Raw genomic sequence first — 22,622 nt, forward strand, 5'->3', positions numbered from 1 at the left:
CCTTAGGAAAGCAACATCACTGTGACTCCATGTGATACAGGCCCAGGAGAGAGGTTCTGTGGGGTTGATCCTATGGGCACCAATTAGTGGAAACACTTAGGCTTTCCCATAGGACCCACATGAGTAGTATATGAGTGTCCTCGGCTACCAGAGGGAGTGTTGCTACCCAATCCAACCAGTGGAGATCGTGTAAGCCTTTATGGTAGGAGTATGTGGATAGCCTCAGCTACCAAAATTGTGGTTAAATAAGGGGGCACCTGGATTTGAACCAGGGACCTCTTGATCTGCAGTCAAATGCTCTACCCCTGAGCTATACCCCCTGCAATAGTCATTTAACTTAGTTGTTACTTTTCATGTCCCACAACACTCACCTCTATAAAAGTAAATTATTGCTCTCTTTGATGACTGGCTTCTTGGAAGTGGCCAAGCATGACTAATCAAAGATACCTCCCCACAGCTCTGCAGTTTTCCCGACCTCAGTCCCTGGAAGATCCCAGCAGGGCATGTAACAGAGATGGACCCCCCACCCACTCTTAGCCCTTGCTTTTTTGGTTTGCCCTGAGGGCTGGCTAACAGGTGTAAAGTACCCAGAGACTCCTCACTTGGGTCCCCAGTGAAGATAGAAATGGGCTATAGTTCAAATGACTTCATAGAGTTCCAAATGAAGAATCCTTGTTTTTCCTGGTAGAATAGTTAAGCCAGGGTTTGGGCCTAGAGTTTGAAGCAAGTGAATGAGGGAACTATGGCATGTGAGAAACCAGGTAACCAGAAGAAAAGGCCTACCCTACATGAGACCTTGATGGTGCAATGTGTCTCCCTCTGTCCATGACCACAGTGTGCCAGCTCTCTCAGTGGTAAGAAGGGTGCTGAGGATGACAGCTTTGGGTTACTTGTTACTATCTGTTCCTGGCAAGTGTTCTGTATGTACAGCACATTGGTCTGCCCTGGAAAAGCCAGAAGAACTGCATCAGAATGTGAGCAACTTCTTCTTTGACCAGGAAAACCAATAAAATAAGGGGCACCTGGATTTGAAACAGGGACCTCTTGATCTTCAGTCAAATGCTCTACCCCTGAGCTATACCCGCTTACCTATAGCAGGTGGCTAATATGTACCTTTTCCACTGTATATAAATTCTTACCCACAACCCATTAACCACACTGGAAATCCATTATATCAAGAAAGCAAGTATGACCAGCAACCAGTTGTTCTATGTACCCACACCAGAGGGCCTCCTTCTTCTTCCCTAGGGTTCCCCAACCCTACACCATGCTTTCATTTCTGCATCCTCACTTTCCCTTGGTCTGTGGTGACAGCAGCAGCATGAAGAAGCATTGATACTTATATCTGGAAGTGTATTAGCTCAGGTTCTCATGGGAAACAGAATCAACACGAGATATCTATAAATATCATATTTTATAAAACTTCTGTAGGGTAGGCAGCAAACTGGCGACTCCAATGAACATGTTGAATGAACTCCTCAGGCAGTGAACTGGCAACTTCAATGAACGTGTTTGATGAACTCCTCAGGAAACAAACTGGCAACTTTGATTAACTCCTCAGGAATTACTTTGCTGGTTAGCCAAAGAAGAAGTGACGATCCTCTATCTGTCTCGCTTCAAAGTCTTCAACCTATTGTATGAAATCCAGCTGATTGAATTTTCTCGATGTGGAAGAAATGCCCTTTGTTGGTGTAATCAGTCACAGCTGAGGCCAATTAACTGATGATTTAATAAACTAGTCTTCTGGTTCATTAACCAGCCAGAAATGACCTTGAAGTAATGGTTAGGCCAGTGCTTGCTTGACCAGACACCAGGACATCATCACCTGGCAAGCTGACACATGACCCTAACCATCACAGTCCACCCCTTGTCAACTTGGCAGTTATACACATCACCTTAAACCATAATTTATCTCTAAGTAGAGAACAATTACAGACATATATTTTGCCTAACAATATTCCACTGTCCTGCATACAACCAGAAATGCACTAAATCTCTCCAGAATAGGGTGCAAGTCCTTGGGTGTCATTAACTCTCTTAAAATTGATTTCCTTTAACTTAAATACTGCAAAATTAATAATTTAGCTTATGTCATATGATAAGGGGATAAGATAGAGGAGAAAATAAAGATATTTGCTGTACAGACAAATATAAACATACTCTTTACAAAGCAAGGAGGAAATACTCTTGCCATCATAGTCCTCATTTCTATAACTGGTCACATGGTCATAGTTTACTACCTCCTTCCACTACCCATTCCATGTTCCCTTTACCCTCAGCAAGCACTTCAGCTAGCTGTGGTTCTTTGCCTTGTGGGGTGACCCAAACCTTCATTCCTGAAGTTTCTTGGCCATTGGTAGTCCTGCCTGGATTGGGTTGTTGCAGTTTTCCATTGACTTTAATCATGGGGCATGGTAGTACTAAGAGATGCCCTAGGGGATCTCCTGTATTCCAGGAAAACTCTTCTTTACTTCCATTGTGTAGTTGCAGTGCTATTTCCCCTTGATAGTCAGGATCAATCACCCCAGCCAGTACAGTAATCCCCTTCCTTGCCTGCTGGTTCAGAGGCATAAGAAGCCCAAAGTGGCCAGGTGGCAGTCTTCCAGTTGAATGGAATTATTGTTCTGTTTCCTGGTGGAAGCACTCCTCTTTTTGGAAGTAAGACTTGTAGACCAGCAGAACTTAAGGTTTCAGGGAAAGGGAGCAAAAATTTTTTTAGTGGATCACTGAGAGTGATAATGAGTGGTGCCACTCCTGTTTCCACCCCTTGATTCCTGGACCCGTGAATCCTGGCTATGGGAGAAACAGCACCATAGAGTGCACACTAATTCAGAGCATACACATTCTCCTGGAGAACACTGCCCCAGCTCTGCAAGGTATTGCCACCTAGTTGGTGCTGTAATTTAGTCTTCAACACACCATTCCACCGTTCTATCAACCCAGCTGCCTCTGGATGATGGGAAACATGGTAAGACCAGAGAATTCCATGAATATGTGCCCATTACCTCACTTCATTTGCTGTGAAGTGGGTTCCTTGGTCAGAAGCAATGCTAGGTAGAATACCATGATGGTGGATAGGGCATTCCATAAGTCCATGCATGGTAGTTTTTGCCAAAGCATTGCATACAGGGATGGCAAACCCATATCCAGGGTTTGTGTCTATTGCAGTGGGAACAAATCGCTGCCCCTTCCATGATGTGGTCCAATGTAATCAACCTGCTACCAGGTAACAGGCTGATCACTCGAGCTATGGTGCCATATCGGGGACTGAGTGTGGGTCTCTGCTGCTGGCAGATTAGTCACTCATCAGTGATTGTGGCCAGATTGGCCTTGGTGAGTAGAAGTCCATGTTTCTGAGCTGATGCCTAACCTCCATCCCTACCACCAAGACCGCTTTTTTCATGAGCCCATTGAGCAATGACAGAAGTGGCTGGGGAAAGAGGCTGATTGGTATCTGCCAAATGGGTCATCTTATCCACTTGATTATTAAAATCTTCCTCTACTGAAGTCACCCTCTGGTGAGCACTCACATGGGACACAAATATCTTCATGTTTTTTGCCCAGTCAGAAAGGTCTATCCACATACCTTTTCCCCAGATTTCCTTGCCATGAATTTTCCAATCATGTTCCTTCCAAGTCCCTGACCATCCAGCCAAACCATTAGCAACAGCTCATGAATCAGTATACAAATGCACCTTGGGCCATTTCTCCTTCCAAGCAAAGTGAACAACCAGGTACACTGCTCAAAGTTCTGCCCACTGGGAGGATTTCCCTCACCACTGTCCTTCAGGGACATCCCAGAAAGTGGCTGCAGTGCTGCAGCTGTCCACTTTTAGATGGTGCCTGCATATTGTGCAGAACCATCTGTAAACCAGACCCGAGTTTTCTCTTCCTCAATCAACTGATTGTAAGGACGTCCCCAAGATGCCATAGCTGTGGACTTGGAAAGAGAAGGTAAGGTGGCAGGAGTGGGGGCCATGTGCATTTGGGCTACTTCCTCATGTAACTTACTTGTGCCTTCAGGAACACCTTGAGCTCTATCTCATGTGTATGATTTCCATTTTATGATGGAGTGCTGCTGTGCATGCCCAACTTTATGGCTTGGTGGGTTGGACAACACCCAGCTCATGATAATTAACTCAGGTCTTATGGTGACTTGGTGGCCCATGGTTAAGCATTCTGTCTCTACTAAGGTCCAATAGCAGGCCAACAGCTGTTTCTCAAATGGAGAGTAGTTATCTGCAGAGAATGGTAAAGCTGTACTCCAAAATCCTAAGGGCCTGCATTGTGATTCTCCTAAAAGAGCCTGCCAAACGCTCCAAACAGCATCTCTATTTGCCACTGACACCTCCAGCACCATTAGGTCAGCTGGATTATATAGTCCAAGTGGCAGATCAGCTTGCACAGCAGCCTGGACCTGTTGCAGAGCCTTATCTTGTTCCAGTCCCCACACAAAACTAGAAGCTTTTCTGGTCACTCAGTAAATGGGCCAGAGTAGCACACCCAAATGAGGAATATGTTGTCTCCAAATTCCAAAGAGACCAACTAAATGTTGTGCCTCTTTTTTGGTAATAGGAGGGGCCAGATGCAACAGCTTATCCTTCACCTTAGAAGGGTTATCTCAACATCCACCACACCACTGGACACCTAGAAATTTTACTGAGGAGGAAGGCCCCTGTATTTTTGTTGGATTTATCTCCCATCCTCTGCCATGCAAATACCTTACCAACAAATCTTGAGTAGTTGCTACTTCTTGCTCAGTAGGTCCAATCTACATATCATCAATATAATGGACCTGTGTGATGTCTTGTGGGAAGGAGAAATGATCAAGATCCCTGTGGACAATATTATGACCTAGGGTGGGAGTGTTGATATACCCCAGGCATAGCACAGTGAATGTATACTGCTGGCCTTGTCAACTGATGCAAACTGTTTCTGGTAGTCCTTACTAACAGCTATTGAGAAAAAAAACATTTGCCAGCTCAATAGCTGCATACCAGGTACCAGGGGATGTGTTGATTTGCTCAAGCAACGATACCACATCTGGAATAGCAGCTGCATTTGGAGTCACCATCTTGTTAAGCTTATGATAATCCACTGTCATTCTCCAAGACCCATCTGTTTTCTGCACAGGCCAAATAGGAGAGTTGAATTGGTATGTGGTGGAAATCAGCACCCCTGCATCCTTCAAGTTCTTATTAAGAGTGGCAGTCCCTCCAGGAATCCAGTATTGCTTCTGGTTTACTATTTTGCTAGACAAGGGGAAGTTCTAGTGTCTTCCACTTGGCCTTTCCCACCATAATAGCCCACACTCCAGGAGTCAGGGAACTAATGTGAGGAGTCTGCCAGTTGCAGAGCATGTCTATTCCAATAATGCATTCCAGAACTGGGGAAATAACCACAGAACAGGTCCAGAGACACACTGGACCCATTGTGAGATGGACTTGAGCTGAAACTCCAATGATCACCTGACTTGCATAAGGCCCACCTTTGACTTGTGGACCAGAGTGATCTTTTGGGCCTCCTGGAATTATTGTCACTTCTGAAGCAGTGTCTAATAATCCCTGAAATATCTGATCATTTCCTTTTACTCAATGCAGTTACCCTGGTAAAAGGCTGTAGGTCCTCCTGGGGAAGGCTGAGAGGAAGACTAACAGTATAAATTTTTGGCAGTGTAACAGGGTCCTTCCCCAAGGATACCTGACCTTCCCCTCATTCAAGGGGCTCTGGATCTGTAAATTGTTTCAAGTCCAGGTATTGATTAAGAGGCGATGACTCTCTGTTTTTGTAATTCAAGGGAGACTTGTGTTCACTTGACCTAGAATTCTGCTTATACAGTTCAAGCAAGAATTTAGTTGATAGTCCATCTATTTTACCACTTGGTGCTCCATGATCTACTAGCCAACACCATAAGTCTCTGCAAGTCACATTGGTTTGACTGCTGTTTTGAGGCTGTTTTTCATTATGGTAGCCATGCCCACCTTGTCTGTGGTAATTAACTGCAGCCACTTGGCTTCTGCTGACTCGGGACCCGATTATTCCCATTGTGTTTAAGGATCCCAGTTCAGTGACAGCAGTTCCCACAGTAATATCTGACCTATGGAGAAGGGCAACTACAGAGCTCTTCAGGGATGATGGAGCTAGTCTCACAAATTCATTACTCACAGTCCTGGTAAAAGGTGTGTCCTCTGGACATTCCAGGGGTATGTGAGCAGGTCTTCCATGATAAATCCACTCTAACATTTCAGTCTTTCTAAGCCTTTGAATCCTCTCCTCTACAGAATACCAGGGGAGTTCTGGCATTTTGACCTCAGGTAATGTTAGCCACCTTTTGATCCATGTTTCAGCCAACCACCCACACAAACTGTTAACGCCCTTTCTAACCCCTTGAGCTACAACATTGAATGCAGAATCTCTGCTTAGTGGGCCCGTATCAGTAAATTCAGCCAGATCCAACTTAATATTCCTTCCACCATTATCCCTCACCCTTAATATCCATTCCCACACATATTCCCCTGATTTCTGTCCGTATAAGTTGGAAAACTCATACAGTCCTTTGGGAGTATAGCATACTGCCTCATGGGTTACATTTTGTACATCACCCTTAGGGGTCTGTTGGGACCTTAGTCGAGTTATAGGTCTTGAAGCAAAGACTGGTGGTGGGAGTGGGTCAGGAAAAGGATTAGAAGTATCCCTCAAGCCATTTACCTCAGGACATTCTGTTGCCGTGTCATCTCATGAAACAAGATTAATCTCTCCAGACAGAGGAGTGAGGGCTGCTTCCTCAGGTGATTACAGGTGTAGCAGACACTAAAGGGTTACTCTCTTTAGATGGAGGTTGGCTAGTAGGCTCCTCAGGGCTGACTGGAGGTTGGGAAGCTTTTTCCTCAAGACAGACCACTACAGGTATATCTAATAAAGACTCAGCAGAATCCAGGGTTCCAGTGTCCTCACTGCCATTATTATCAATGCATATGTCCCAATGCTACATTTCAGGATCTCTTTCTTTTCCAATCATTGCCTTTAGTTTAACAGCAGACACCCTGCAAGGTTGAGATTTTAGTTTACATTGTAAATATGCTACTTGCACAATGAGATTCTGCACCTGGTTTTCAGAGATCTCAAATCTGTGGCCTCAGGAAATAAGATTTTCTTTCAGGGCACACAGAGAAATCTTTTCATTTGTCATATGGTGCTTAAGTTTCAAATTGGAAGCCTTTAGCTCATCCCTTTGTCTTTTAACTTTATCCAGCATATCTAAGAGCAACCAGCCAACATCATTATACCTCTTAACTCTGCAAAACTCTGTTAAGGTATCAAAAACACTGTCACCCAGAGCCTTGCTTCATACAAGAGTATGATTAGGAGAAACGAACAGTGATATTTTGCATATCTCCATTGCCAACTCATGACATGGACTCTCAGTGCCATCTCGATTATTGGAAACAGAATCATTAGTGCCTTTGAATCTAATCAGAGTAGAAAACCAATTGTAAAACCCCATTTTAAGATTCTGTTTCTCAAGAACCACTCCCAGTACCAAGTTGTATTAGTTTGTGTTCTCTAGGGAAACAAATCAACAAGCAATATCTATGAATGTAAGATTTTATAAAAGTGTCTCACTCAACTGTGGATATGCATGAGTCAAAATTCTGTAGGGCAGGCAGCAAACTGGCAACTTAAATGAACATGTTAAATGAACTCCTCAGGAAATGAACTGGAATCTTTGATGAATGTTTTTAATGAATTCATCAGGAAATGAACTGGCAACTTTGATGAACTCCTCAGGAAATGCTTTGCTAGTTGGCCAAAGAAGAAGTGAAGATCCTCCATATGTTTTGCTTAAAAGTCTTCAACTGATTGGATTAAATACAGCTGATTGTATTCTCTCATTGTGGAAGACACAGCCTTTGTTGATGGAATCAGTCACAGCTGAGGCCAATTGACTTACCATTTAATAAACCAGCCTCCTGGTTCATTAACTAGCCACAAATGTCCTTCCAGTAACTGTTAGGCCAGTGCTTGATTGACCAGACACCTGGACACCATCACCTGGCCAAGTTGACATATGAACCTAACCATCAAAGAAGGGACTTTAGGATTTACTTGTGTGTTTTCCTTGTGTTATAATTGAGAAACAGCAATTGGAAGATATGCTGCTTAACCACCTTTGAGATGCCTAAGTGATCCACATTTCATGTCTCCACTCTGTGGCTCTTTCCATTTTAACATGAGAATGTAGTCTTGTGAAACATCCTTGAGGCAACATAGCATGAGCACTAAAAGGAGGCCTCTGGATTTGAACCAGGGAAGTGTTTGGCTTTGCTTTGTTTTGGACTTGTGATGCCATAAATGCAACTTGAAATTTCCATATTGTCCTCTTTCGAGTGTATAATTCAATAGCATCAATTACATTCACAGCGTTGCCTAACCCTCACCAGCATCCATTACCAAAATTATTTGGCCAGCAAAAAAAGCTCTGAACTATGTTCCCATCCCTCCTCCCCACCCCAGTAACCTGTAATCTAATTTTTGTTCTGTAAACTTGGTTATTCTAACTATTTCATATAAGTCAAATGAAACAGTACTTGTCCTTTGTGGTCTGACCTCTTTCACTCAACATGGTGTCTTCAAGGTTCATGCATGTTATAGTGTGTATCAGCACTTCATTACTTCTTATGGATGCATAATAGTCCATTGTCTGTATAAAGCGCATTTTGTTTATCCATTCTGTTGTTGGATGCTTGAGTGTTATCTATCTTTTCATTTTATGAATAGTTCTGCCATGAACTTTGGTGTCCAACTATCTATTCAAGTCCTCACTTTCTATCCTTTGGGGCATATATATATACACCTAGGAGTAGATTTGGTAACTCCTGTGGTACTTCTGAGTTCAACTGTCTGAGGACCACACAACTCATCTACAGTGAAAATCTTACTATCCCACCAACAGTGTGCATGGTGGCTAATTTCTATCTGCCCTCATCAGTACTTGGTATTTCCTGTTTTGGGTATACTAGTCATGTGGATATCCACTTTTCCCACCACAAAACAGTGCATTTCCTTTCATTGCTGTGGATTTGTCATAGATTTCTAAAAGGAAGCGTGAGTCCTCTATCTTTTCTCTTCCCTCTCAAGACTGATTTACCTATTCCGAGTCTCTTCAAATTCTTTGTGAATTGTGGGATGGTTCTTTTTATCTGCAGAAAACACCATAGGACTCAGATAGGATTGCATTGAATCTGTGGATCATTTTGGGTGGTAGGGACATCTTAACAATATTGAGTCTTCCAATCCATGCACACTGTGTATCTTCATATCTCCTGATGTCTCATTATCTCTTTCAGCAATGTTTTGTAGTTTTCCATGTACAGATCTTAACCCTGCATGGTTAAAGTTATTCTTTAGAATTTTATTCTTTCTGATTCTACTTCAAGTGGAATTGGTTTCTTAATTTTCTTTCTACTGACATAAGGGTAGTCACAGAGACCATCAAAATAGGATTGAGAGCCCAGAAATGAACCCTTTTATCTAGGACCAATTGATCTTTCACCAGGGGGCTGAGATCATTCAAAGGAGAGAGAACAGTCTCTTCAGAAATCTTAAACAAAATGGGAGACTTTACTATCAACTCTGCCCAACCCAAAACAGTTATAAGGGCATAATTTGAACAACTGTATGCCAACAAATCCCATGACATAGCTGAAATGGGAACTTACAAGGAACAGCAAACTACAAAACTGATTCAAACAGAAATAGAAAACATCTGAATAGAGCTGTCTCAGTGAGACTGAGCTGCTATTGCAAATACTACAAACTGGTTTTGGGCTGAAGAAATGGGAATTAATTGGCTCTTGGTTATGAGGTTAGAAAAAGTCCAAAATCAAGGTGTTGTCAAAGATTCCTTTCTACTGCAAAGGTGGTAGTATGATAGTGCTGGCTGCTGGCCATCTTGGGGTCCCTTGGCTTGTATTTCTCCTCCCATTACAAGGCAATGTCCACTCATTTCTAGCTTCTGGCACTCCTGGTTCAGATTATGAAGCCTCCAGTAATCTCCATTAACACCCAGGCTCATTCATTTGTGCTACATCTCAACTAAAAAGAACATCTTCAAAAGATCCTATTTACAATGGGTTCACATACACAGGCAGGCAGTTGACACTAAGGACATGTGTTCATTGGGATTTGTAAATCAGCCTAGCACAGACATGTAACAAATGAAAATATTGAATCAGTAATGAAAACATACCATCAAAGAAAAGCCCAGGATTAGATGGCTTCTCTGGTGATTTCTACCAAACCTGTTGTGCTGGTTTATATATATTATGTCTCCCAGAAAAAGCCATATCTTTAATGAAATCTTGTGGGGACAGATGTATTAATGTTGATTAGATTGAAATATTGCATTAAGTTTTTTCCATGGAGATGTGAACCTCCCAACTGCCGGTGATAACTCTGATGAGATAATTTCCATGGAGGTTTGACACTGCCCATTCAGCATAGACCTTGGTTAGTTCACTATAGCCACATGAACACTTAGACAGAAGGAGCTCATAGCTACATGCAGCTGAGAGACACATTTTGAAGACAGCCATTGGAAGCTAACCCTGACATTTTGGAGTACGCCATTTGGTAACAACCTGGGAGCAAGCAGATGCCAGCCACATGCCTTCCCAGCTAACAGAGGTTTTCTGGATGCCATTGGCCATCCTCTAGTAAAAGTGCCTGATTGTTGATGCCTTACCTTGGACACTTTAAGGCCTTAAGACTGTAACTGTGGAACCAAATAAACCCCCTTTATAAAAGCCAATCCATTTTTGGTATTTTGGATTCTGGCCTCATTAGCAAACTGGAACAGAAGTGGGGTGCTACTAAGTTTGCAAATATCAAACATGTTGGAACAGCTTTTTAAATGGATAAGGGAAAGATCTGGTAGAATCGCGAGGAGCTTGATAGGAAAGGCTTCAACTTCTTTGAAGAGACTGTTGGTAGAAATATGGACTCTAAAGATACTTCTGATGAGGCTTTAGACAGAAATGATGAATATGTCATTGCCAACTTGTAGGAAGGCGATTCTTGTACTAAAGTGGCAGAGAATTTGGCATAATTGAGTGCTGGTGTCGGATGGAAGGCAGAATTTGAAAACGATGACCTGGGATACTTAGCTGAAGAGATTTTGACACCAAATATTGAGAGTGTGGCCTGGCATCTCTTTGCAGCTTGTAGTAAAATGCGAGTGGAGAGAGATAAGCTAAGAACTGAACTCTTGGGTATATAGAAATGAGAAACTGATGGTTTGGAAGATTATGGGCTTCCAGAAAGTGAGACCCCAGAGGCTACAGCCCCATGTAAGGATTTAACCAAAAATGGGAACCAGCCACCATTTCCATACAAGCCAAGATTGGAGATGGAGATATCCAGAAAGGATTTGTGGAAAGTCCGTTTGTCTGAAGGTTTTGACCCCCATAAACTTCATGCCAAGCCAATGAGATTTTGCAAAATCTCTATAAATGGAGCAACTGCCAGTCTGGACTGGAAGAGATGGAAAAGGAACAAATTGAAGGAAAAATTTCTTCTAAGACAGAGCCATGGAGATTGAGGTCTGGAGTCAAGAGGTCTCAGACAGGGAGAATGGAGCAGCCCATACATGTGGAAAGGGCGAGTTTGCCCCAGAGGCAGACTACAGGCCTTCCACCTGGATGCTCAGGAAGAGTGCTGCCACTCCAGGCCTCAGAGAGGGTGGAGCACATTCCCCAGGGATTAGGAAGAGCCTGGCTGCCACCCCACTGTGCAGAGAGGGGAGAGCCTTTGTCCCAGAGAGGTGGATTCTGGGTGGCACACCAATGTCTGAGGAGGGTGGGACCAAGGAGACAGTGGCCTCCCCATTGTGTGGATATGCTGGAGCACTCACCCCAGCATTGAGAGAAAAGGGCTACTGTGAAGGCCCTTGGAAAGGGTTGGACTCCCACTCTCTCCAGCCCCAAGAATAAAACATGCTTGTATAAATGACTCTCATACTTTGAAATCTGATGGAAATTGCCCTGTGGGGTTTAGGAACCATTTTGTTCCCTTAAACCCTGTTTTCCTGTTTCTCCTTATGACAGTGGGAATGTTTATCCTATGATTGTCCCTCCTTTGTATATTGGAAGCAGGTAACTTGTTCTATGTTTCACATGTCCACAGCCAGAGGGGAGTTTTGCTTTGGACAGACCATGCCTGTAACTGATTTTGATGGGATCTGGTACTTAACCTATTGTTACTGAAATGATTTAAGTTTTTGTGATATTGTGATGGGATGAATCTGTTTTGTATTTAGAAAGAATATGTTTTTCTGGGGTCCAGGGGGTGGAATGTGCTGGTTTGCATATATTATATCCCCCAGAAAAAGTCATATTCTTTGATACAATCTTGTGGGGGCAGATGTATTAGTGTTTATTAGGTTGGAATATTGGATTAAGTTGTTTCTATTGAGATATGAACCACCCAACTTAGGTAATAACTCTGATTAGATAATTTCCATGGAGGTATGGAACCGCCCATTCAGGAGGGACCTTGACTGGTTCACTAGAGGCCTATAAATCCTTAGACAGAAGGAGACCATAGCTAGCTGCTGCTGAGAGACACATTTAGAAGACTACCATTGGAAGCTATCACTGACATTTTGTAGAACACCATTTTGAAATGCAACCTGGGAGCAAAGAGGTTTTCTAGACACCATTGGCCATCCTCCATGAAGGTACCAATTGTTGGTACCTTATCTTAGACACTTTATGGCCTTAAGACTGTAACTGTGTAACCAAATAAACCCCTTTTATAAAATCCAATCCATTTCTGGATTGGTATTTTGCATTTTGGAAGCATTAGCAAACTGGAATACCTGTAAAGAACAATTAACAGCAATTCTTATGTATGTCTTAGAAAAACTGAAGTAGAGGGGACACTTAATAACTGATCCCGATGGGCCAGCATTACCCTAGCACTGAAGCCAGACAAAGACATATGAGAAATGAGAAGTACAGAACACCGACATTTAAAGTAATGCTGATAAGGAGGGACTTAAGTCTGTCATTTAGCAATTTGTTTTTCCATATGTCTTACATGTTTTTTGTCTCCTGATTCCTCCATTTCCTCCTTTACTCATGTCATTTATTTTTCCATTTTTATCCCCTTTCTCTTCTTTTTTTTCCTGTACATTTTTTGGTTCTATTTTCATTGGCTGCTTTGAGCTTCTTAAAGTTAAATGAACCTAGTTCAAGAGATACCAGCATAGTTTCAATTATATACAGCCACTCTGTCTCTATACCTCATGGTCCCTCCCCTTTTACATTAGTATCATCACTAATTACATCTGTATGCTTCATGGGCACATTAACACAGATTTGTAATTTTTGTTTTCATATGTTAGCCTCTTAAATCATATAGTTAAAGAGAGGAGCTCAAAGCTGAAGCATATTACTAGCTTTTATATTTTTCTTTGTAGTCATGTTCTCTATTGGTCTTTATGACTACATATGGCTTCAACTTACTGTGTGGTGTCCCTTCATTTCAGTCTGAAAGACTGCCGAGGGCATTCTTGTAGGATAGGTCTGCTGGTAAAGATCTCACACGGTTTTCTCTGTATTTTTTTTTTTTTTACCTGAAAGTGTCTTAATGTCTCCTTCAAGATCGAAAGAAATTTGGTTAAGAAGTTTGTTCATTTTCTAGCAGCCCATGACATATGTCAATGCACTGACCTCCATGGTTTCTCATGAAAAGTCACTTGTTCATCTTATTGAGGATCCCTTGTTTATGATGAGTTGGTTCTACCTTGCTGTTTGCAAGAGTCTCACGTTGCCTTTGGCTTTTCACAATTAAACTTTGGAATATGCCTCAGTGTAGTCTCTTTGCATTTGTCCCTCTTGGAGTTTGTTAATCTCTCAGGGGTATACATTCATGTCTTTCATCCAATCTGGGAAGTTTGTGGCCTTTGTTTCTTCAGATATTCTTTCTGTCTCTTTCTCTGTCCTTAACTTCTGGGGTTTGCATGATATGTATGCTGGTCTGCTTGATGATGTTCCACCAGTCCCTCAGGGTCAGTTCACTTTTCTTCATTCCTTTATCTTTCTGCTACTCAAACTGGGAAATTTCAGTTGTCCTACATTCAAGTTTGCTGGTTCTTTGGTCTGCCTGTTTAAATCAACTGTTGAAACCCTCAAGTGAATCTCTGTTTCAGTTGTACTTTTGAGTTCAGGAATTCTATTTGGTTCCTTTTCAATATGTCTTTCTGTTTGTAGTCTTATTTTGTTCATATATAGTTGCCTTAATTCCTGGACTTTCTGTTTGTGTCTCCCTTCAACTCCTTGAACCTGTTTCCAAGGTTGATTTGAAGTCTTTCTCTAGTGGGTTCAATGTTGGGATTCTTCAGGGATGCTTTCTGTCACTTTATGTTTGTTCCTTTGAACAGGCCCTACTTTCATTTTCTTTGTCTGACTTGTGATGTTTTCTTAAATATTGGTCATTCAAATACCATAATTCCGTGACCCACAAAGTCAAATTCTCCTGCTTCCAGAGGATGTGCTGTTCATAACATTTTGCTTTAAAATTATTATGAGAGAAGTTGTAAATTTACAAAAGAATCATGCAGAAAACACAGAGTTCCCATACAGCCCCCTCCCCATTATTCACACCAGGTCTTGGGGTGGCACCTCTGTTACAATTGATTAAAGAATATTATTAAAACTGTACTATTAACTATAGTACACATGTTACAAAGGGCTCACTGTTTGGGTTGTACAGTCCTATGGTTTTTCTTTTACAATCTTGGTTCTAGTAACATTCAAATATATAATTCACTGATATTAGTTATATTCACAATGTTGTGCTACTACCACCACTGTCCTTTCTCAAACCTTTTCCATCATCCCAAACAGCAATTCCATACTGACTAAGCATTAGATCTCCATTGCATACCCCATTGTGACCCAGTAACTGCTGTTACCACTTCAGACTCTATGATTTTGCTTATTCTAATTTTTCACATCAGAGAGACCATCCTGTATTTGCCATTTATGTTTGGCTTGTTTTTCTCCATGTGATATCTTCAAGGTTCATCCATGTTGTCTCATGGATCCAAACTTCATTTGTTATCCTCTTTATTATTTGACGACTTGGCCCATACTCACTCATTGAATGCCATGAATGCCACTTGATTTATAAATGAAAACTTTTTTCCCAGTCTTTACAGATTTCCTCTGTGCTGGGGCCCTTCATTAACATTTAGCTGTGCTGTGGACCACTTGGTCTGTCTGACTTCCTGCTTTCACAGATTAGTTTCTGAGAGATGCTATGTGTGCTCTGTTCTAGACACTGTGAGGCTGGAGGATTCCAAGTCAGCATGTGCTTTCGGGGATTACAGTGGTATTGAGGATATGAGCCCCAGCCTTAGGAAAGCAACAACACAGTCATGTCGTGTTATGCAAGCCCAAGAGAGAGGTTCTGTTGGGTTGATCCTATGGACTCCAGTTAGAGGAGGACACCTAGGCCTTTGTGTAGGACCCACATGAGGAGTACATGAGTATTCTCATATACCAAACAGTATGTTGCTACCCACTCCAACCAGTGGATATCTTGTAAGCCTTTGTGGTAGATCCCCTGTAAGGAGGATGGGGGTAGCCTCCACTACCAAAATTGTGGGTAAATAAGGGGGCACCTGGATTTGAACCAGGGACCTCTTGATCTGCAGTCAAATGCTCTACCCCTGAGCTACACCCCCTGACATACCAGCTTAACTTAGTTGTTACTTTTCACATGTCCTGTAACACGCAACTATAAAATTAAATTATTGCTCCTATTCATGACTGGCTTCTTGGAAGCTGCCAGGCATGACTGATCAAAAGACACCTTCCCACAGCTCTGTGGTTTTCCCAACCTCAGTCCCTGGGAGGTCCCCCTAGGGCCAGTGTGCCAGTTTGAATGTATTATGTCCACCAAAAATGCCATTATCTTTGATGTAATCTTTTGTGGGCAGATGTGTTAGTGTTGACTGGATTGGAATCCTTTGAGGGTTTCCATGGAGATGTGACTCACCTGACTGTAGTTGATAACTCTGATTAGATAATTTCCATGGTGGCATGGCCCTGCCCAATCAGTGTCAGCCTTGATTAGTTTACTAGAGCACTATATAAGCTCAGACAGAAGAAGCAAACTTGCTACAGCCAAGAGGGACACTTTGAAGAATGCACAGAGCTGAGAGTGTAGCTGCGGATGAGAGACACTTCGAAGACAGTCATTGAAATCAGACTCTTGCTCCAGAGAAGATAAGAGAGGACAAACACCCCAGGAGCAACTAAGAGTGACATTTCTGAGGAATTGCAGCCTAGAGAGGAATGTCCTGGGAGAAAACCATTTTGAAACTAGAAGTTTGGAGCTGACGCCAGCCAAGTGCCTCCCCAGCTAACAGAGGTTTTCCAGACACCATTGGCCATCCTCCAGTGAAGGTACCCAATTGTTGATGACTTTACTTTGGATACTTTATGGCCTTAAGACTGTAACTTTGTAACCAAATAAACCCCCTTTATAAAAGCCAATCCATTTCCAGTGTTTTGCATTCCTGTAGCATTAGCAAACCAGAACAGCAAGTAACAGAGATGGACCTTCAGCCAATTATTGGCACTTGCCTTTCTGGTTTGGCCTGAGAGCTGGCCAACAAGTTTCCAAAAGTACCCAGGGACTCCTCCCCTGGGCCTCCAGCAAAGACGGAAATGGGCTATAGTTCAAATAGATTCACAGAGTTCCAACTGCAGAATCCTTGTTTTTCCTGGTAGAATAACTAGGCCAGGGTTTGGGCCTAGAGTTTGAGGCACGTGTAGGAGGGAGCTGTGGCATGTGAGAAATGAGGTACCCAGAGGGAAAGGCCTAACCTACATAAGACTCCGATGGTGCACTGTGTCTCCCTCTGTCTGTCCATCACTCCAGCATGCCGGCTGTCTTGGTGGTAAGAAGGGTGCTGAGGGTGATGGCTTTTGGTTACTGGTTACTGTCTATTCCTGGCAAGTGTTCTATATATACATCCCATTGGTCTTCTCTAGAAAAGCCAGCAGAAGTCTGCATGAGAATGTGAGCAACTACTTCTTTGACCTGGAAACCAATTCTTTGGCTAGGAAACCAACTCTTTGAACCACTTCTTTGACCAGGAAAACCAATGAGATAGGGGGCACCTGGATTTGAACCAGGGACCTCTTGATCTGCAGTCAAATGCTCTACCCCTGAGCTATACCCCCTTACATATAACAAGTGGCTAATAAGCACCTTTTCCACTATATCTAAATTCTTACCCACAACCTGTTAACCACACTGGAAATCCTTTATTTCAAGAATGCAAGTATGACCAGCAACTAATTCGTCTATTAACTCATGCCAGAGGAGTTCCTTCCTCTTCCATGGGGATCCCCAACCCTACACCCTGGTTTCATTTCTGCATCCTCACTTTCTGTTGGTCTGTGGTGACAGCAGCAACATGGAGAAGCACTGAATCTGATATCTGGAAGGGACTTTAGTATTTCCTTGTCTGTTTTCCTCATGTTACAATTGACAATACAGCAATTGGAAGAGATCTTGCTCAACTGCCTTTGAGACACATGTGGGATCCACATTTCACACGTCTCCAGTCTGTGGATCTGTACATTATTTCATGAAGGTGGAGGCTGCAGGAGTTCAAGTGCTTCCCAGTCCATGAGCTGGATCAGGGCATTGTAGTCCTCTGAAATGTCATTGAGGCAACATAGCATGAGGACTAAAAGGGGACTTCTGGATTTGAACCAGGGAACTGCTTTGCTTTCTTTTGTTTTGGACTTGTGATACCATAAATACAACTTGAAATTTCCGATGTTGTTCTTTCAAGTGTACAATTCAATGGCATTAATTACATTCACCATGTTGTCTTACCCTCACCAGCATCCATTCCTGAGATTATTTGATCACCAAAAAAAAAGAAACTTCTGCATTATTTTCCCATCACTCCCCACCCCCAGTAACATGTAATCTAATTTTTTCCTGTGAGCTTGGTTATTCTTAGCATTTCATATAAGTCAAATGATACAGTACTTGTCCTTTGTGGTCTGACCTCTTTCAATCAATGTGGTGTCTTCAAGGTTCATGCATGTTGAATTGTGCATCAACACTTCATTACTTCTTATGGATGCATAATAGTCCATTGTCAATATGAAGCCCATTTTGTTTATCCATACTTCTGTTGATGGACACTTGAGTTGTATCCATTTTTTTGGTTTTATGAATAGTTCTGCCATGAACATTGGTGTCCAAGTATCTGGTTGAGTCCTCACTTTCTATTCTTTGGAGCATATGAACGTAGAAGTGGAATTGGTGATCCCTATGGTAATTCTGAGTTCAAATGTTGGAGGACCCACCCAACTCTTTTCCACAGTGGAAATCTTACAATCTCACCAACAGTGTGTATGGTAGCCAATTTCTCTGTGTCCTCATCAATACTTAGCATTTCTTGTTTCAGGTACAATAGCCATGTGCATATCCTGTTTTCTCACCACAAAAAAAAAGGCATTTGGTTTTATTTCTATGGGTTTGTCATAAATATTCTAAAAGGAAGTGTGACTCCTCTAACTTTTCTCTTCCCTTTCAAGACTGATTGACCTATTCCGAGTCCCTTCAAATTCATTATGGATTGTAGGACTGTTCTTTCTATCTGCAGAAAACACCATTAGGACCCAGCTAGGATTGCATTGAATCTGTGGATCATTTTGTGTAGTAGGGACATCTCAACAATATTGAGTCTTCCAATCCATGCACACTGTGTCTTTATATCTCTTGATGTGTCTTTATCTCTTCCAGCAATGTTTGATAATTTTCTGTGTGCAAATCTTGCTTCTGCTTGGTTAAAGTTATTCTTTAGAATTTTATTCCTTCTGATTCTACTTCAAGTGGAATCAGTTTCTTAATTTTCTTTCTACTGACATAAAGGTACTGACAGAGACCATCAAAATAGGATTGAGAGCCCAGCAATAAACCCTCTCATCTAGGGCCAATTGATCTTTCACAAGGGGGCTGAGATCATTCAAAAGGGAAAAAACAGTCTCTTCAGAAATCACAAACAAGAAGGAAGACTTTACTACCAACTCTGCCCAACCCAAAATGGTTATAAGAGCATAATTTGAACAACTATATGCCAATAAATCCTATGACCTAGATGAAATGGGCAACTTCCAAGAAACACCAGACTACCAAAATGATTCAAACAGAAATAGAAAACATCTGAATAGAGCTGTCTCAGTGAGCCTGAGCTGCTATTGCAAATACCACAAACTGGTTTGGGCTGAAACAATGGGAATTAATTGGCTCACGGTTATGAGGCTAGAAGAAGACCAAAATCCATGTGTTGGCAAGGATTGTTTTCTGCAGCAAAGATGGTAGCTCTCTAATGATGTCTGAAGCCCATATGGGGGGTCCCTAGGCTTGGATTTCTCCTCCCATAAGAAGGCAATGTCCACTCATTTCTGCCTTCTCCCACTTCCTGATTCAGATTATAAAGCCTACTGTAATCTGGATTAAGACCTAGCCTCATTCAGTTGGGCCACATCTCAACTAAAAAGAGCATCTTTGAAAGATCCTGTTTACAATGGGTTCACACACACAGGCAGTCAAACTGACATTAAGGACATCTGTTTGTAGGGATACATATATTAGCCTAGCACAGACCTTTAAAAACTAAAGACATTGAATTAGTAATCAAAATGTACCATCAGAGAAAAGCCCAGGATTAGATGGCTCCCTGGAGGATTCTACCAAACCTGTAAAGAACAAATAACACCATTTCCTATGTATCTCTTAGAAAAACTGAAGCAGAGGGGACACTTGCTAACTGGTCCTGAGGGGCCAGCATTACCCTAGCACTGAGGCTAGACAAAAACATATGAGAAAAGAGAAGTACAGAACAAATGTATTTAAAGTAATTGCTGATAAGGAAGGACTAACTTCTTCCATTTAGCAGTTTGTTTTACTGTATGTCATGTGATTTTTGTCCCTCAATTTCTCCATTTCCTCCTTTATTCACATGTCATTTATCTGTGCATTTTTATCCCCTTCATCTTTTTGTGTCCTGTATGTTTTTTTTTGTTGTTGTTGTTTTTGTTCTGGTTTTTTTTTGTTGTTGTTATTCTTTTCTCATTGGCTACCCTGGGGATTACGTTAGCTTCTTATACATAAATCAACCCTGTTCAAGTGATGCCAGCATAGTTTCAATAGCATACAGCCACTCTGTCTCTCTATATCTCAGTCCCTCCCCTTTTACATTGCTATCATCACTGAGTACATCTATATACTTCATGGGTGCATAAACACAGATTTATAGTTTTTGTTTCATACCTTAGCCTTTTAAACCATATAGTTAAAGAGAGGCGCTCTCAAGCTGAAGCATAACAATATGGGCTTTTATATTTCTCTTTGTAGTTATGTTCTCCATTGTTCTTTAGGTCTACATATAGCTTCAGCTTAGTGTGTGGTGTACCTTCATTTCAGTATGAAGGTCTCACAAGGTCATTCTTGTAGGACAGGTCTACTGGTAATGATCTTACTCAGTTTTCTCTGTTTTTTTTTTTTACCTGGAAGTCTCTTGATGTCTCCTTCATGCTTGAACAAAATTTGGTTGACAAGTTTGTTTTCTAGCAGTGTGTGAAATATGTCAGCCCACTGACCTCCATGGCTTCTCATGAAAAATCCGTTGTTCATCTTATTGTGGATCCCTTGGTTATGATGAATTGGTTCTATCTTGCTGCTTGCAAGAGTCTCACTTAGTCTTGGCTTTTCACAATTTAATTTTGGAATATGCTTCAGTGTGGTCTCTTTGCATTTATCCTGCTTTGAGTTTGTTGATCTCTTGGGTGTATAGATTCTTGTCTTTCATCCAGTCTGGGAAGTTTGTGGCCTTTGTTTCTTCAGATATTCTTTCTGTCTCTTTCTCTCTGTCCTCAACCTCTAGGGCTCACACAATATGTATGTTGGTCTGCTTAATGTTGTTCCACAGATCCCTCAGGGTCAGCTCACTTTTCTTCATTCCCTTAACTTTTTGTTGCTCACACTGAGTAATTTCAGTTGTCCTGTATTCAAGTTTGCTGATTCTTTCATCTGCATGTTTAAATTGGCTGTTGAAAGCCTCAGGTGAGTCTCTTTATTTCAGTTACTGTGCTTTTCAGTGCCAGAAATTCTATTTGGTTCCTTTTCAAAATGTCTGTCTCTTTTTTTTATAGTCTTATTTTGTTCACATGTAGTTTTCCTTATTCCCTGGACTTTCTGTTTGTTTTTCCCTTCAGCTCCTTGAGCCTGTTTCCAAGGTTGGTTTGAAGTCTTTCTTAAGTGGGACCAGTGTCTGGGTTTCCACAGGGGTGGTTTCTGTCACTTTAGTTTTATTCCTTAGAAGAGGCCCTACTTTATGTTTTTTTGTCTGACTTGTGATGTTTTCTTGAAAATTGGGCATTCAAATATTATAATTCTGTGATCAAGGAAATTCATTTCTCCCCCTTCCCCAGTATTTGCTGTTGTTGATGCTTCCTTTTAAAATTATTATGAAAGATGATGTAAATATAAAAAAGAATCATGCAGAAATCACAGAGTTCTCATCAACCTTCCTCCCCTTTATTCACAGTAGTCCTTGGGGTGGTAACTTTGTTACAATTGATTAAAGAATATTATTACAACTGTGCTATTAACTATAGTACACTGGTTACAAAGGGTTCACTGTTTGGGTTGTACAGTCCTATGGGTTTTTTTTTTTTTTACAACCTTGGGTCTAGTAACATTCAAATCTGTAATTCACTGGTGTTAGTTATATTCACAATGTTGTGTTACCACCACCACTGTCCTTTGGCAAACCTCAATTGCCCCAAACTGCAACTCCATACCAAGTAAGTATCAGCTCTCCATTCCATACCCCTATCCTGGCCCCAGTACCTTTTTTCTGGTTTCAGACTCTGATTTTGCTTATTCTAATTTTTCACATTAGTGAGACCATACTGTGTTTGCCCTTTTGTGTTTGGCTTGTTTTTCTCCATGTGACATTTTCAAGGTTCATCTATGTCTCATGTATCCAAACTTCATTCTTTTTCCTCTTGGTTCTTGATTCTTGATGATTGGCCCATACTCAGTCATTGAATGGCATTGAATGCCATTTGATTTATAGATAAAAACTTTTCACCCATTCTTTACAGTTAATCTCTGTGCTGGAGCTCTCCATTAACATTTAGCCATGCTGTGAACAATTCAGTCTGTCTGCATTCCTGCTTTCACAGATTAGTTTCTGAGAGATACAATGTGTGCTCTGTTCCAGTCACTGTGAGGCTGGAGGATTCCATATCAGAATGTGCTTTTGGGGATTACAATGGTATTCAGGATATGAGCCCCACCCTTAGGAAAGCAACATCTCAGTCATGCCATGTTATGCTGGCCCAAGATAGAGGTTCTGTGGGTTTGATCCCACAGATACCAATTAGTGGAGAACACTTAGGCCTTCATGTAGGACCCAAAAGATGAGTATGTGAGTGTCCTTGGCTACCAAATGGTATGTTCCTACCCACTTGAAAGCCTTTGTGGTAGCTCCCCTGAAAGGAGGATGTGGATAG

At 41.7% G+C, this 22,622-nt stretch overlaps 4 non-coding genes across 4 annotated transcripts; all 4 read right to left on the reverse strand.

The window, feature by feature from the left end:
• Positions 1 to 248: 248 nt before the first annotated feature.
• Positions 249 to 320, reverse strand: TRNAC-GCA. Its single transcript has one exon. It is a non-coding gene; the product is annotated as a tRNA-Cys (tRNA).
• Positions 321 to 1,013: 693 nt separating this feature from the next.
• TRNAF-GAA lies at positions 1,014 to 1,086 on the reverse strand. The gene has a single exon. It is a non-coding gene; the product is annotated as a tRNA-Phe (tRNA).
• A 14,593-nt stretch (positions 1,087 to 15,679) lies between these two features.
• On the reverse strand, positions 15,680 to 15,751 carry TRNAC-GCA. The gene has a single exon. It is a non-coding gene; the product is annotated as a tRNA-Cys (tRNA).
• A 1,435-nt stretch (positions 15,752 to 17,186) lies between these two features.
• Positions 17,187 to 17,258, reverse strand: TRNAC-GCA. The gene has a single exon. It is a non-coding gene; the product is annotated as a tRNA-Cys (tRNA).
• Between the last annotated feature and the right edge of the window lie 5,364 nt (positions 17,259 to 22,622).

The sequence above is a fragment of the Choloepus didactylus genome, chromosome 5 (assembly GCF_015220235.1).
Source record: "Choloepus didactylus isolate mChoDid1 chromosome 5, mChoDid1.pri, whole genome shotgun sequence".
NCBI lineage: Eukaryota > Metazoa > Chordata > Mammalia > Pilosa > Megalonychidae > Choloepus > Choloepus didactylus.